The sequence below is a fragment of the Athene cunicularia genome (genome assembly GCF_003259725.1).
Source record: "Athene cunicularia isolate RWA chromosome 2 unlocalized genomic scaffold, athCun1 chr2_part1, whole genome shotgun sequence".
NCBI classification, from domain to species: domain Eukaryota; kingdom Metazoa; phylum Chordata; class Aves; order Strigiformes; family Strigidae; genus Athene; species Athene cunicularia.
In genome coordinates this window covers 116,010,831-116,024,564 of record NW_020799095.1, presented here as the reverse complement: position 1 = coordinate 116,024,564, position 13,734 = coordinate 116,010,831, and the positions used below count along the sequence as shown (strand labels likewise).

Sequence of the window (13,734 nt, the reverse complement as noted above, 5' to 3'; positions counted from 1 at the left end):
CCCAGGATTGGATCATTATTTTCAGTATGAGGTTAGTATTAGGTTTTATGAACTTCCTAAGAAAATATGATTGAATGAATTTCAAGCCCAAAGAATGGGGCAGCTGTTCATCAAACATACCTAGGAGTGCGCAGCCCCCATAAGTCCCAGGTAGACCTGTGCTCTGGCTTTTGAAGAACCATTAAATTTGTAATTATTGATGTTTATGAATTTCACTATGTTTATGTTAAATCAAGAGATACTGGACTTTTTTTGTCTAGCTTGAAACTTTGCATTTGAGCTACGCTGTAGTTCCTTCTTACATTTGACTTGTTCAAGAGTAGCTTGGAAGCTTCTTGTCTTTCCTTCAGCACCTGCCTTCTGCAGGACTCCTTCACCCAGGGAAAGGATTAGAGCCATCACTATTCTCTTCATTTATATAATTCTGTCATTGCCCTGACATCAGCGTAATCTTCTTGACTGGCTGATCAAACTGATTTTCAGCAGTTTTAGACAGAGTAAAAAATTAGTGCATTTAAGTCTTCCTTGATTTTTCTGACAGTTTCTCTGTCATTCAATCTAGCATTTTCTTTCTTTATCTCAAGTTTCTTTTGTTTTTTTTACTGTGCTTATCTTCCTCCCTATAAAATATCTTCTACAGCTGGTGTTTTCTAACCTATAGGCCTTTAATTCTCCTAATCTCATGTTAAAGCAGTTAACATGTGATAACAGACCCTTATCAGACTTTTTATTATTGCAGTATTTGACATGACCTTTTGGCCTTACTGTAGACATTTGAGGTTTTCCAATAATTTCAGCAAGCCCAGGATTTTACTTTAGATACTTGCTCACAGCATAAAGCTTCTGTGGTGGCTGCAGCTTTATCATATAGCCAAATGAAATAATCTCTTCTGTAAGTGGTGTGTATAGATTTAGCATTTTTGTGGTACATAACACATCAGTAACAACTGAAATACTTTTGCAGTAAGAAAAGCTGTTCAAAATCACAGCAAATCCTGCTGCTGTGGGCTTTTGAAAAGGGAACAGAGTTCTAGTTTGTGATCCTCGTTCTACCAAGAAAGATTTTGTTACAGAGGGAGGTTTAGATTTTTACTTTGAACAGTAAAGGTGAAAATACAGATGAAAATACACGGTAGTTAAGGGTGCTTTTGAGCACAGCCACAGTCACTGAATTTCTTAGTGACATTTTAAGCACCAACATAGTTTTGCCAACCTGGCCACATGAGATGGGGTTGTGATTTGTCCCTCTTACCAACCACCATAGCTGTGTCTGCCGAAGCCCTCTGGCAGTAGCAGCAGTAGTAGTTGGGGGGCAGGTGTGATTGCTGTGGTAGCTTTTTCTGGTTGAGGAACCTGCTTAGTGTGTCTGTTCAAGGCATGTTTGCTTATATAGCATTTACGGATGAGTAGGGCAGACCAGGCCATGCCGGAAGGAGCAGAAATCTTTCTGCTAAAGTCATGCAGCCTGACCACACATGAGTTCTTCGCTTCTGCTGGACCTTGCCATCACCATCTTGCCATTTTACATGGTAACTTACCTCACCATGTAAAGGATAATACTTGCAGATCTGGTTGGGGTTCATAAGAGTTCCCTTATGTTCTGATTCAGTGAATTGCTGAAGCAATGGCTTGCTTTTAAGCCTTTGAGTAGCTTCCAATTTTAGTGGAACTTGAGCTTCTAAGTGGAGCAGAAGCTCAAGTTTTTTGACAGATCAGCACTTTCTTTCTGAGGCAAATGTGAATTTCTGGTTTGATGGTATGGTACTGAATATACAGTTGTATTTCCTTGCCTTAGTGCTACTAATTCCTGGGGGAAAAAATGTGGTACTAATTTTATGCTTTGAACAGAATTTCAAAGCTCAGTTTCAATGCATTTAAAGTGCTTTTATTCATCAATTCTTGAAGAGTTTACAATTCAGTATTTGGAATGCAATTTTAATTGCCTAGAAGTTTGTAGAGGATGAGACCACTTCTTTCTTGCTGGTAACCGAGGTTACTTAAAAATAGAACTTTCACTTCCATCTGCATATCCATGCTGGTTGACAGTTTAAAAGTCTGGGGCTGATTCTAGGTTTGCTTTCATATGCAATATTACATATATTTGAATTGTATGGTTTGCATGGAAGTATCCTGGCCACATGGCCCTGATCATGAGACAACCTATTTTTCTTATTCCTAACACTGTGAAGCAGTGACTTGTCTCTTAAACTCCTTTCTGGGTCTGTAATACTAGCAGCTGCGTGTGGCTAGCCGGAGTTGGCACTCGCTGTCCTTTGCTAAACCCACCCTTTCTTTTTTTTTCTGTAAACTGGCACGCTGGTCCTTAACCACATCTGCTGACGAGTCTGATCCAGTGTTTCCCAGTGGGATAGTAACCTTTTAAAAGCAGTCTGAAGCTTATTCTCCTTTCATAAAAAAAGATGGGGAGGTGTAATTCTATTGACCTATACAGAACAAAAGTACTCTCTCTCAGTAATTGAGAAGGCTGAAGCCTTAAGAGCCTTTTTTAATTTGTAAGCAGATTTGATGCAGGACACAGTCAAGCTCTTCTGTCTTCCAACTGTGGGCCACATCGGATGTGAAATTTCTGTAATCATGATGACGACTAATCACATAGTCACTAAAAGTGGCAAAGTGGCTTTTGAGCCACAAAGATTTTGCAACATTATTGTATTTTTTGTTTGTTTTGGACATCTGGAAACTGACATAGTACTTTTTAACAAAATCCATCCTGAGTTTGTGAGTTGTCCCACAAGAAGTTCCTCTGGTAGCCTTCAGATGGCTGCAGTTTGTTACTGCTGAATTTTTAAGTATTTCTTCTGGTCACTTTAGAACAAGTTAGTTCCTTTTAGTATGAAAATATGTGTGTGGGTAGTGAAAATAATGGGCTTTTTCTGTTGTGAAATGTGCATGTATTCCTTCCAACAGAAACCAGCTGTGAAGGGAGAAGGAAGGAAGGCTGGGGGAAATCCCAGCATACGCTCAGGGTGTGTGACAGAGCCTAGTACCTGTGAAGTGATCCTTGTATCTGCAGACAGAGTCACACTGAGCTTAATTAATTTTTTTCAAAAGAAAGGACATTTGCCTCACCAGCAATCGTATTTATGCTATTGCAGTCATGAAGAGTACAAATCCTGTCCTCTGTTTTTTCCTTACCATCCAGAGTATCACTTTTCCTAATCCTAATATTCAATCCTGAATTGGCAGTTTCTACTTCAACTTTAAAATAATTCCTTTTTAAGCTAGGCTGTTTTTCCTAAATTAATGAGGACTGTAAGCAAATAGGAAGGTAACTCCTGGGTGTATGATGGAAAAGGTGTAGGGTAGGTGGTTTAATTGGGGTATAATAGGTGGTAAAACTTTTGGAAACAGGGAGCTCATATGAAGAGAATGGTAGACTGAAAACCCCAAACATCCGTTGATTACTACCAGATTCAAACATTACTGCAATCTTAGCATTCTAATTAACCACAACTGATACGTTATGGATGCTTGTAAATAAGTAATTTTCCTTTACCTCTGGTTTAACTCCGACAATACTATTTTAGGTGCTTATTTTGATGCAAATTTTACATTCATTTAGCTGTACTGTTCGGTGTCAGAAATTAAATGTAGCTAAATTGATAAATGTTTCATGATGCAGATCTTCTAAATAATACCAATACATAGGTCTTGTCAGCCTACAGCTTTATGACAATCAGTAACTTCAAAAGAAGAGGACTTTTTTCCTTAAAACTGATTTATGTTTGTTGCCGTTTTCTTCAGTGTCAGTTACCATTTACCATCAATTCAGGCACCTTGAGATCTTTGGGTAAAACTGGAAGCAAAGCCCAACTCCTTTAAAGTGAGTTTTATTTATTATTAATGTGTTTTCTGAGTTCACGTATGATCTTTTGAGCTTGTGTTTTTCCCTTTCCTTTTTTTTAAAAAACAAAAAACAAGTGTTAGGGGAACCAAACTATTACCAATCTTTGACTTTCTTTAAATTTGTGGTTTCACTCCCCATCATGACTCTGCTGCTACAGCTATGGCAGTGCTGGAAGCCTGCTATATGTGTCCTGTATTTATGATCTCTAAATTATGTCATCTGTGGTTGAGTGTGCCGCTGCTTGGTACCAGTAGGTCATCTTCACTCTGTGTCTGCAGTGATGGAGCCACACTGGGGCTCAAATCACTGTTACTTCAACAAGACCTCACTGAAATAAAAATGCTGAGTGTTCACCACTAAAGTTAATGGAAAAATTCAGTTTATTATTGCACAGTCATATAGTGCTGTCAGAAACATTAACCTCTTTTTACAGGCTCATTAGTCAAGAGTTCAGCGAGGAGTTAGTCCACACTTAGGATTCCTGGTCTGGGTCATCTACCATGTTTCTCTGCTTTGTGTGTGAAAGCATTCAGCATATACATCTTCTTAGAAAGAATAGCTAGTTCCTCACCCTCATGCTAGTGCCAGGAGTGCTGTGAGGGTCCAGTCTGGTTTTTATGTCCGTTGCACCATTCATGGCCTGACTGCACTCAAGTCACCCGTTTACAGCAGGGATTCAGGTGATGCCCAGTATATCTGACTCCTGCAGAGCAGGGAGTGTGTCCCTTGATCAGTGGGGAGCATCCTATTGTATAACGAGGCTCTGTCCATTTTTTCTGGGTGATTACAAAATTATCTGAGTGGAACTCGTGTACAGTTCTGTAGGATCACTTGGATTTTCTCGTGGATGAAAAGTAAAGGCTCTCTTATAAGCAGGAGTAACAGAAGATGGTTGATGTAGTGTTAAGAATACAGTCATTTTATCTCAGCTTGTTAAAAGTGGTGACTGGAATAATTAATACATTTTTAATATAAGAAAGAATGTGGAACAAAGACATTCAGGCAGCTTGTTTGCAATCCCCCTAAATGTACGCTGCCTCACAAAAATTACTGCAAGGAGTTGATAAGTCTTTTTTGCTCCACAAAATCAAAATGAAATTGCTTTCCATTTTTCAACCTGGCGCTTCTGCCAGATTTGTTATGTTGGGAACACGATGTGGTGTAGAAGGCATCTGTAACCTCAGGCTCTCAAGAAAAGGCCCATGTTTTATACATTATTCTCTTCTCTTCGATGGATACCTTCTAGGAAATGTCTTTTAGTTGTTCTTTTTTCCAGTACAGAAATACTGCTTCAACATGTTCTGTGCTGAAATGTCAGCGTTGTGCTGTTGTGTAGGTGGTAGTATGTATTATACACAGTTTTCAAAACCTGAATAATCAGTGATGTGCATGACTTTGCCAGGGAAAACAAATGGCTGTGTCATTTTGATTTCGGTATATCAAGAAAATGTAACCTATAAAAGTTAATTAGCATTCTTCCAGAAGGGGCTTGTTTAACTAACATCTTTGTTTCTATGTTTTCAATTTTGTCAGAAGTTGGAGGGGAGTGTTTTATTCTGTTGCTAATATATACCCATAGATTTACAGAGTATTTCACAGAGTTTTAGCTACCATGCATCTGTCCTTCATTTCAGTGAACGGCTAGATTTTTCCACTCACTTCAACTACTGTTTAGATCCACTGAAAATTTTGTTCTGGTTTGCATGTAATTTTTTACATAGTTTTTATAAATAAAATTTCTTGAGCCTGATGGTGTTCCTGTTATCTATCAAAATTAAGTTTTGCCAGTGATTTAACAGAAGAAATCCATTGTCATGGAAATCCAGGTCATCTGTGTCACTGGTCTCTGCAGGGAGTTGATGGATCTCCACCTCTCATGGGTTTGGTTCTCTGGTAGGCTCAGTTCTTCCTGTTCAACATGTATATTACTGAGATTTGGCTGTATTGGATGCATGAAAGTTTCTGGTCTGAAACAAAAGTGACATTTGAACACCCATAATACTGAATTAAGTAATCTCACTTTATTTTTCTGTATAACTCTGCAATTCATTAGCCTTCTTCCACCACTTTAGAAACTAATTGATAGAAGATGTAGCTGTTTGCATACCGGCATTACTTAACTGTGTTAAGGTGAGTTATAAAAATTAGAGAACAGGTTTCTCATGCACTAATTGGTTTGATAAACTTGATCTAGACTGAGGTCTTCTCAAATCTGAAAAATTAAAGATGTATAAAATGGTCCTTTCATAGTAAAATCATACTGGTAGCTTTACAAATATTCTAGAGATGGAGGTGAGGTTTTATTCCGAATATTACTTCTGGATATTAATATTTACAGAAAGTGTTGGTAAAAGAAGCAGTATTTAGAGAAGTCTAATTTTTATATCCATGAGGCCCTTATAGAGAAGATAATCCTTAGAGGCTAGGTTTTCAAACCTGCTAAGGTGCACTTGATGTGTACCAAATCCTCAAAGGCCAAAGTAAAAATGGTCTTGTGGACAACTTGGCTTTTTTCCAACTGCTCTGTAAATGTATGCTTGAGACTTTGATTTGGGAGTCTGCTTTCATATTGTGTTACTAAGCTGTATATTGAAATGCTTGGTGTCCTTTAATGCAAACCCCAGATGGTGTCTAGAACCCGTGCAGAGACTTCAGCATCATAACTGCCAGTGAAACTGCCCTCCCCATTGCTTAACCAAACTGCTTATCCAAACTGCAGGTACTCAGAGGTCCCTGGAGCTGGGTGAAAAAGTGATCAGGAGCAAATATTTGAATGATGATGATGGGATTTATTATTCACAGTGAGAGAGAACTGAAGAAATGGTGGGCTCTGTGTTAGGGAGAGGGACTCGGGGCAAAGTAATTTGAGAATTAATGGTAAATAGAGGGCTGCTGTTTCCAAGTTACTGTTATTGAGATGTTTCTGTGCTGCCTTGTTATGCTTAGGCCTGTTCTGAGCATGGTCTGTTTGACTTTATCATCCCTGAGTCTGTGAGAGTATCTACTCTGACCCTTTGCTTGAAGCAGGCTTTAACATTTCATTTGGCAGTTCCATGCCAACATGTCATTGGAGTATATGTCTTCCAGACCATCCCCCTGGCTTTCCTAGTAGCTAGTTCCTTTTGTTCCTCATTCTCTTATTTAAAATACCACATTTATAACCAGGGTTTGTCATTTCCTTGTCGGTTGTGGTTGCTATGTGTTTGTCCTCTAAGATGAAAACTTGCTACGGCTCAATTTTTTCATTTAAGACTTAACTGAGTTTTTGCAAGCTTCTTTGTTTACCTGCATGGTGGTTGATGCCCTTCCCACTTTAGAGATGGTGTCTCTGTAAGAAGTTTTTAGGGCTCAAACCCTATTTATGTCTGACAGCTGGAATTTCAGCCCCCGCCAGGCTGATTATGAATAGCCTTGCCCATATTTCTAATCCAGTATGCACTCTTACAAAGTTCAGTTTTCCTTCTTTTCATAATTTCCACTGTTTCTAATATGCTCATTTTCTCATCTCTCATCTTTAGTTTTACCAACCACATTACCATGTTTTGAATCTTTCCCTGTGAGGGCTCCAGTTACCTTTACTCATTTGTAACAAACTAATTGACTCAGGAGGTTGAGAGCAGTTGTTACAGAGCAATATTAAATACAAAAGAACCATTAGAAGTAAAGGGTGGAAATTATAATCTTTAAGACTATGTATTTTCCATTATATCCATAGGATATCCCTCTCTGTCCTTAGTTTTTATTAGTAAACATTGTTTTCAGTTCTTTACTGACCCAAGTTGTATAGTTTTCCAACCTTTGGCACTTTGATGAACAAAAATCTTAAGTCCTCTTGAAGAATTCTAAATCTCATTCTCATTTTCTCTTTCTGATTTTGCCATCCCAAGTTACAATTACTAGGCTTTCCCATAGAGTTTGAGAACAGTGTTCTTTAAATCTGTTGACTTTGGAACTGACCACATTGGACATAATCCAGGACATGATTACTGATTACTGCAGTAGCAGCTTCCAACCCAAAGATTTATTTCATCTATATTGTAGTTACTCTGTCTTGAACAGGGTATTTCTAGTGATGATAAGAGGTGGAAACTCTAATTGTGTTTTCTGACTGTCCACTTGGCACCCAGAGAGACATCCCTCACAGCAAAATAACTTAATTTCACATACAGGATAGGTGCATGAGGGTGAGTGCATCCCTAAAGTGTGAGAAGAGCATTAATAATGACGCTTAGTTTCTTTATTACCCCTTCATCCCCAAACCACTCGAGCACAGAGCTGTAGCTGTGAAACTGGGCAATGACATAGCTTTGTTGGGCCGCAGGATCTGCAAACCATACACAGCCATGAGCCTCCACCCCTCCGTGCTTCTGATGCAGGGTTCAGCACAAAGCACTGAGGCTTGGGAACCCAGCTGGGCAGCCAGGTCATGAAGCAAGCACAGAGACAAGGATGCCTTAGCATCTGCCCTGCTGAGTGCCAGAGCCCGTTCTGAGCCCTGCAGTTCCTGTGCTTTGCACTGCCTGGCAGCCTCATTGATCTTAGGTGTCTGGAGTAAGGGCAGCTGTAGTTCTTGCAAATAAGATGGCTTTGCTATTGATGCCATGTTAATGTATGTTATTTAACCATTTATTTCAAGCCCTTTTGAACTTTCAACTCTAAGGAGTATGTGATATTGTAAAAATACTCAGATCACTAACAGTTTGGGTTTTTTTCTCTTCTGTCTTCATATTATATATAATATGTTAATGCCAGATATATTATAATAGGAACAATTGTAAAGCAAACTCAGTTATTTCATTTAAGATCTTAAATGATGTGGAGATTTATTGAGGCAGAGAGTGAATGACTGTTTTCGAGATCTGCAACCAGGCAAAGATTATCCTACCGAGAACAGTGAGACCAGGTGCCAGTGCCAGGATGGGCAGGCAGGAGGAGTGTGATGCAGCTTGTGGGATGGATGAGCACCAATTCTTTGTGGGCATGGATAGGTTAATAAAGATTTGAACAGTAGCAAAGTTGAAAAATACTGTCCCATATGCTCAAGCATCTCATGGAGGTGGAGTAGACTTTTCTGTGTGGGCCTGGGAGACAGGGGAGGATCTGGAGGTGGAAGGAAGATGAATGCTTCAGTTGTCGGGGTCAGGCATCCTACAGGCTTGGTTATCCAAAAGTACTTTGGGAAAGCCCTAACACAGACAAATGTTTGTGTGATGAAGGCACAGGGAATGAACAGGAAGATGTCTTCAAAGGCTTGAAACACCTTTTGTGTTAGGTTTAATATCCTTTTCCTAAAATGGTGAATTTATGAAGCGAAAAAGCACAGTAGCAGATGAATAAAATGTGGTCATGGAGGTTTGGTTGCTTTTCTGTTAGAATATGTTTAAACTCTGTTTCTCTAGACACATTCTCACCTTTGTGGTTTATCATCATGTCAGAGGATAAGACGAGATCTTGCTGTAGTTGATCCAGAACCAAGAAGTATCAAGAAGATTTCACAGAGGAAAAGAGGATTTTAAATAAAATGGTGAACCTTTTCTTGGCGAAATGTTCCATCCTACCTAATGACCTCACCTAAAAAACCCCAGAAGTTCACGTTTCCTTTGCCAAACAAAAAATTATGATCTTTCCCTAAATAAATATTTAGTACGGTATTTTGTACAATTCATAATGATGAAAAACAAAGAGGTTTTATATATATGAATATTAATGCAAAATGACATGAGATTCCCTTTAAAAAGTTTTCTTGGAAAAACCAGCAGGCTTCATCCCTTCCAGTACTGACAGAACGGGAGCTATTGCTCTCTATAAAAATTTTAAGTGACTATAAAATATGTCTATCTGAATTAACAGCAGGAAATTAATTCCAAGAGAAAGGGTTAATATGTCATTATTATAATAATTACAAGTCTTGGAAAAAGAAGCATTACTAAGTGAGAAAATAAGTGTTGCATTCCGTTCAAGCTCTCTTTGAGGGGTTGCATTTCTTTTTTTCAAACTCTTTTATGCTCTACTTGAGTAGTTCTTACTTCTGTATTATTGTGTGAGGACAAAAAACATACCTTCCACAGTGAGACCCTACTGTAATAAGAATTACAGAAATGTGCAGTAGTGTCTTTATACTTCTATAGAAGTGTAACATTTATTTTTATCTACCTATATATATATAATATTTAAAACTAGTCCTTTCTCTCTTGTCAGTGTGCTGTGCCATATGGTGCCGAGCAACATGCCAGATGATAAAAATATTCCTAGAACATATGATATCATCAGTCAATTCAAGAGGGGTGAAACTTCTTGACCAAAGCATTTGTGGCTTTGATACATTTTCCTAGGTGTAAAGTATATTTTGAAATGATGAAGTGTGTCCAAGAGGTCTCCTTTTATGCAAATTCTAAAATACCAGCTTAGAACATTTTGTTTGTTAAAAAAGGTTGAAACTAACTAAATTTTGTTTAAACAAAGGAATTCATGGCAAAGTAGCAGTTCTTTTCATAGCAAGAAATGATTCACCTTCTTCCTTTCAATATATATCAATGATAGCTGCTCTGGTGTTGGAACCATGCCACAGAGAATGGCATTTCTCCCATCTCCCTTCTCCACTTGCTGAGAAGACTGAATATGTGTTCGGTCAGAGGATGTTCACGTTTGGTGCAGACAGCTATCTGTACATGCTTGGGAAAAGACCGCATGTGCCCAGAAAAAGAAAAGAAAAAAAAAAAACCACAACAAAAAAAATTCCCAGTATTAAGTAGTATGGTTTCAGTGCTGGGTTTTTCTTACTTTATGTTGAGCTTGTTTCTTGTTTCTCTCTTTGAACTAAACACCAAACAACAAAATATGAATTGTTTTATGTTGGCAGGGTGACTTGTGGTCAAGTGGCCTTCTCTGGGCAAACTGTGGGTGTTTCTTCAGAAAATATCATGAGGGTGCTACAAAGCAAAAAAAGAGATGTTAGAAGCTGTAGGGACAACACTGCAGGAAAAGTGGCCTTTGTGATGGGATTAGCGATTACACTGTAAATAACAAATTTATACACTAGAAGTGCCTACACAGCCAGTGCCTTTAGCTGCCTGCCAGCTCTCTGTTAATTCGTGTCTTTGTCATGGGAGGAATATTAAGGAGAAAAGTTTTGACTTTGAGTTAGGACCTAAAACTTGGGCTAATTGATTCAACAGGATCATCTTCATGTCACTGGACTCTTTCTTCCTGCTTGTCTTCCTTAATACATTTCCTTACAGTGTTCATGTTATACCTGAGAGTCCGTAGTGTCTGGCATTCTGGCATCAGTGTTTTTTAGACTCACCTTAAAACTCAAGTGTGTATTGCAGCATTCTTGTTTTGTATTCACTGTTTACAGATTTGAAGTCCTTAAGTCATCCTCGCTTCCCCTCCCATCAGATATCTATTTCGACCTATTTATTTGTAGTCAAAAATTGCCAAGAGGAATTCTTGAATGTTCCAGGAGAGAGACCTCAATTATACAAGACATCGCTTGAAGGATAGTGTCTGGTCTGATTGTTATAATCCAGTTTACAGAATGAGTGAATGAACGGGGCCTGAATGAAAAGTAACATTCAGAAGTGTGGTTAAAAATCTTTTTTCTACATTGCTCAGGCTCAGACCTCTGATGTTACAGTCTCACTAATTCTTCAGTCATCCATTAAGTTCCCGAAGAGGTGGGATGTATATTTGTAACTAAAAACATGAAAAAAATGTGTATCTGAGAAAAAAAAAAAAAAAGAGTGGGGTTTTTGCACAACATGAAGAGGGAAAAAGGGGTGTAAAGTAAAATTTATAAAATAGGGATCAAAGTGTAAATACTGTCATAAATCAGTATCTGTATACTAGCATGAATGCTGTTGATGTAATGGAAAAAATACAGTCCTAACTTCCAGTTTATACTTCTCACCATTGTTTCCCTTTCCTTCTCTTTGTTATTTAATGGTTCTCCATAACAATCTCTTTGAACCCAGGAAGCCATCACAAATTTGTTTTTACTGGTTAATATACTTAAAAATGATTTTGTAATAGAATATCCTTGTCAGAGGGCAGATTTATGAACAGTCCTCCTCCACCCCCCCCCAAATTTTTCTTGGAATCTCAGCCACATACCTAATTTAGAGCTTTTACAGTGATGGGGTGCTTTGCCTTGTGACTGAACTCATAACCTCTTGAGGATCTCCAGAGGTACATCATGCCACCAGAATTTTAATGACTCAGGCACTGTACATTAATTCAGGTTATGTATATTTAATGCATATTAAATATACGGAACCCCTAAGATTATATGACCTTTTAGGATTTGGGGTTCTTTTCTGAGAGCTGTATTTACCAAGCCTGAGGTATCCCTTTATAGCTGCCTCTCATGGCTGGGCTCCACCTAGAATCAGACTTGGTTGTGCTCATCATTGGTGAAACAGAACACATTTTTCTTTGTGTGTATTTGATAATATAATAATCTAATAACTCAAATCTTGAAAATGCAGCCATTCTTCTTGTACCTCTTCTTCCCCAAAGATCAGACCGTGTCTAACGCTGTAGTTCAAATATGGATACTTGCCCTTTGCCTGAAAGTTCTGAGTAGCACTGCTGATGTCTTCTAATCCAAGGTGATCAAAGTGCTGTTAAGTGGGCAGGGACAAAATCGTTTTGCAAATATGATCCACTCCTTTCAGGAAGACAGAAGCAGCTGTCTGTATTTAAAAGCAAAAGAACTAAAAATGATTTCTTAGCGGGTTTCTGGTACCAAAAGATAATAATCATCACAAAATTTAGGCTGAACTAGGGCAACATGCCAGAGCAAAAGATATGGATGTGATTAAAGACTGAAATGACCTATACTTTGTCTATTTCAAAAAAGAATAAAGCAGTACTTAGTAATGTTATACAATCATCTTTAACCTGCTTTCTGAGGATCTTGTCATTACAGTGATTTGGGGCTAGAGAGCATTATTGTCCATATCCTGCTGATGAGAGGACTGAGGCACAGATAAAAACGTTAAAGATGCTGTTAAAGAGAGTTACTGGGTTCTGGTCTGAGATGAGGCTGGGCTGTGCAGCCAGTTAGATGCCATGGGAAGTGTGATCCTGTGGCAAGGGCATCTCCCATGCATTGGATCGGATAATGGGCACTGGCCACTGCAACTAAACATTTATTAATTTGCTGTCTTAATACTGTAACCTGCAGATCATCGCAATTAATTTGCAATCAAGAAGAAACAACACAGTGGGAACGGGAACATTATCTAAACAAGTAGGAGCTAACGAGGCCATGGATGCTTTGCACAGCACTGTGGTAGTAACCTGCCTGTAGAGCATCTCAGCAGGTGCTTTACAGCACACGCTACTCTCGTGTAGCCTCAGCTGGGCTGCTTCTGGGCTGCAGCTTGCTCATTTGCTATATAACATACCTAAAGAAAGCAAATCAGACACGGTTTGCTGTGTTATTTTTATTTTTTAATATTTATGAAGCAGTTCATAAACCTTATCGACCTTAGCTAACCACACTGTAAATATTTTCACTGGGGCTCTACATTCTCCTAAGTGATGAGGAGTAACTAGAGACTGCAAAGCCTAGAAGTTTCAGGCAGTGGTGAAAGGGATTTGTAGGCTCTTATAACCTTGAATATTCTTTCTCATAAGAGATTACATTTTCAAAAGGTAAAGAAACACAGTTATGAGCACAAAAATATGCATGCCTCTATGGATTAGTGCAGTTGGTTCACTACACAAGGAAATGCATATTTCAGCACCTAATTACCCCTTCTGAAGTGTAGTTATGCAATGTATCCACCCACTCGCTATAAACCTGAATGAAGATATAAGCTGCATATAGGTTGTTTACATTGCAAATCTCTGCCTCTTTT

The 13,734-nt window shown here is 38.5% G+C and overlaps 1 protein-coding gene across 1 annotated transcript in view; it reads left to right on the top strand.

The window, feature by feature from the left end:
* The first annotated feature begins 3,816 nt into the window (after positions 1-3,816).
* The window catches only part of LOC113477067 (25-hydroxycholesterol 7-alpha-hydroxylase), a 106,969-nt gene continuing 97,051 nt past the window's right edge, over positions 3,817-13,734 (top strand). Inside the window, exon 1 of the mRNA XM_026843165.1 lies at positions 3,817-3,844. The gene's annotated coding sequence lies outside the window, so the exon portion shown is untranslated. The remainder of the gene's footprint in view (positions 3,845-13,734) is intronic.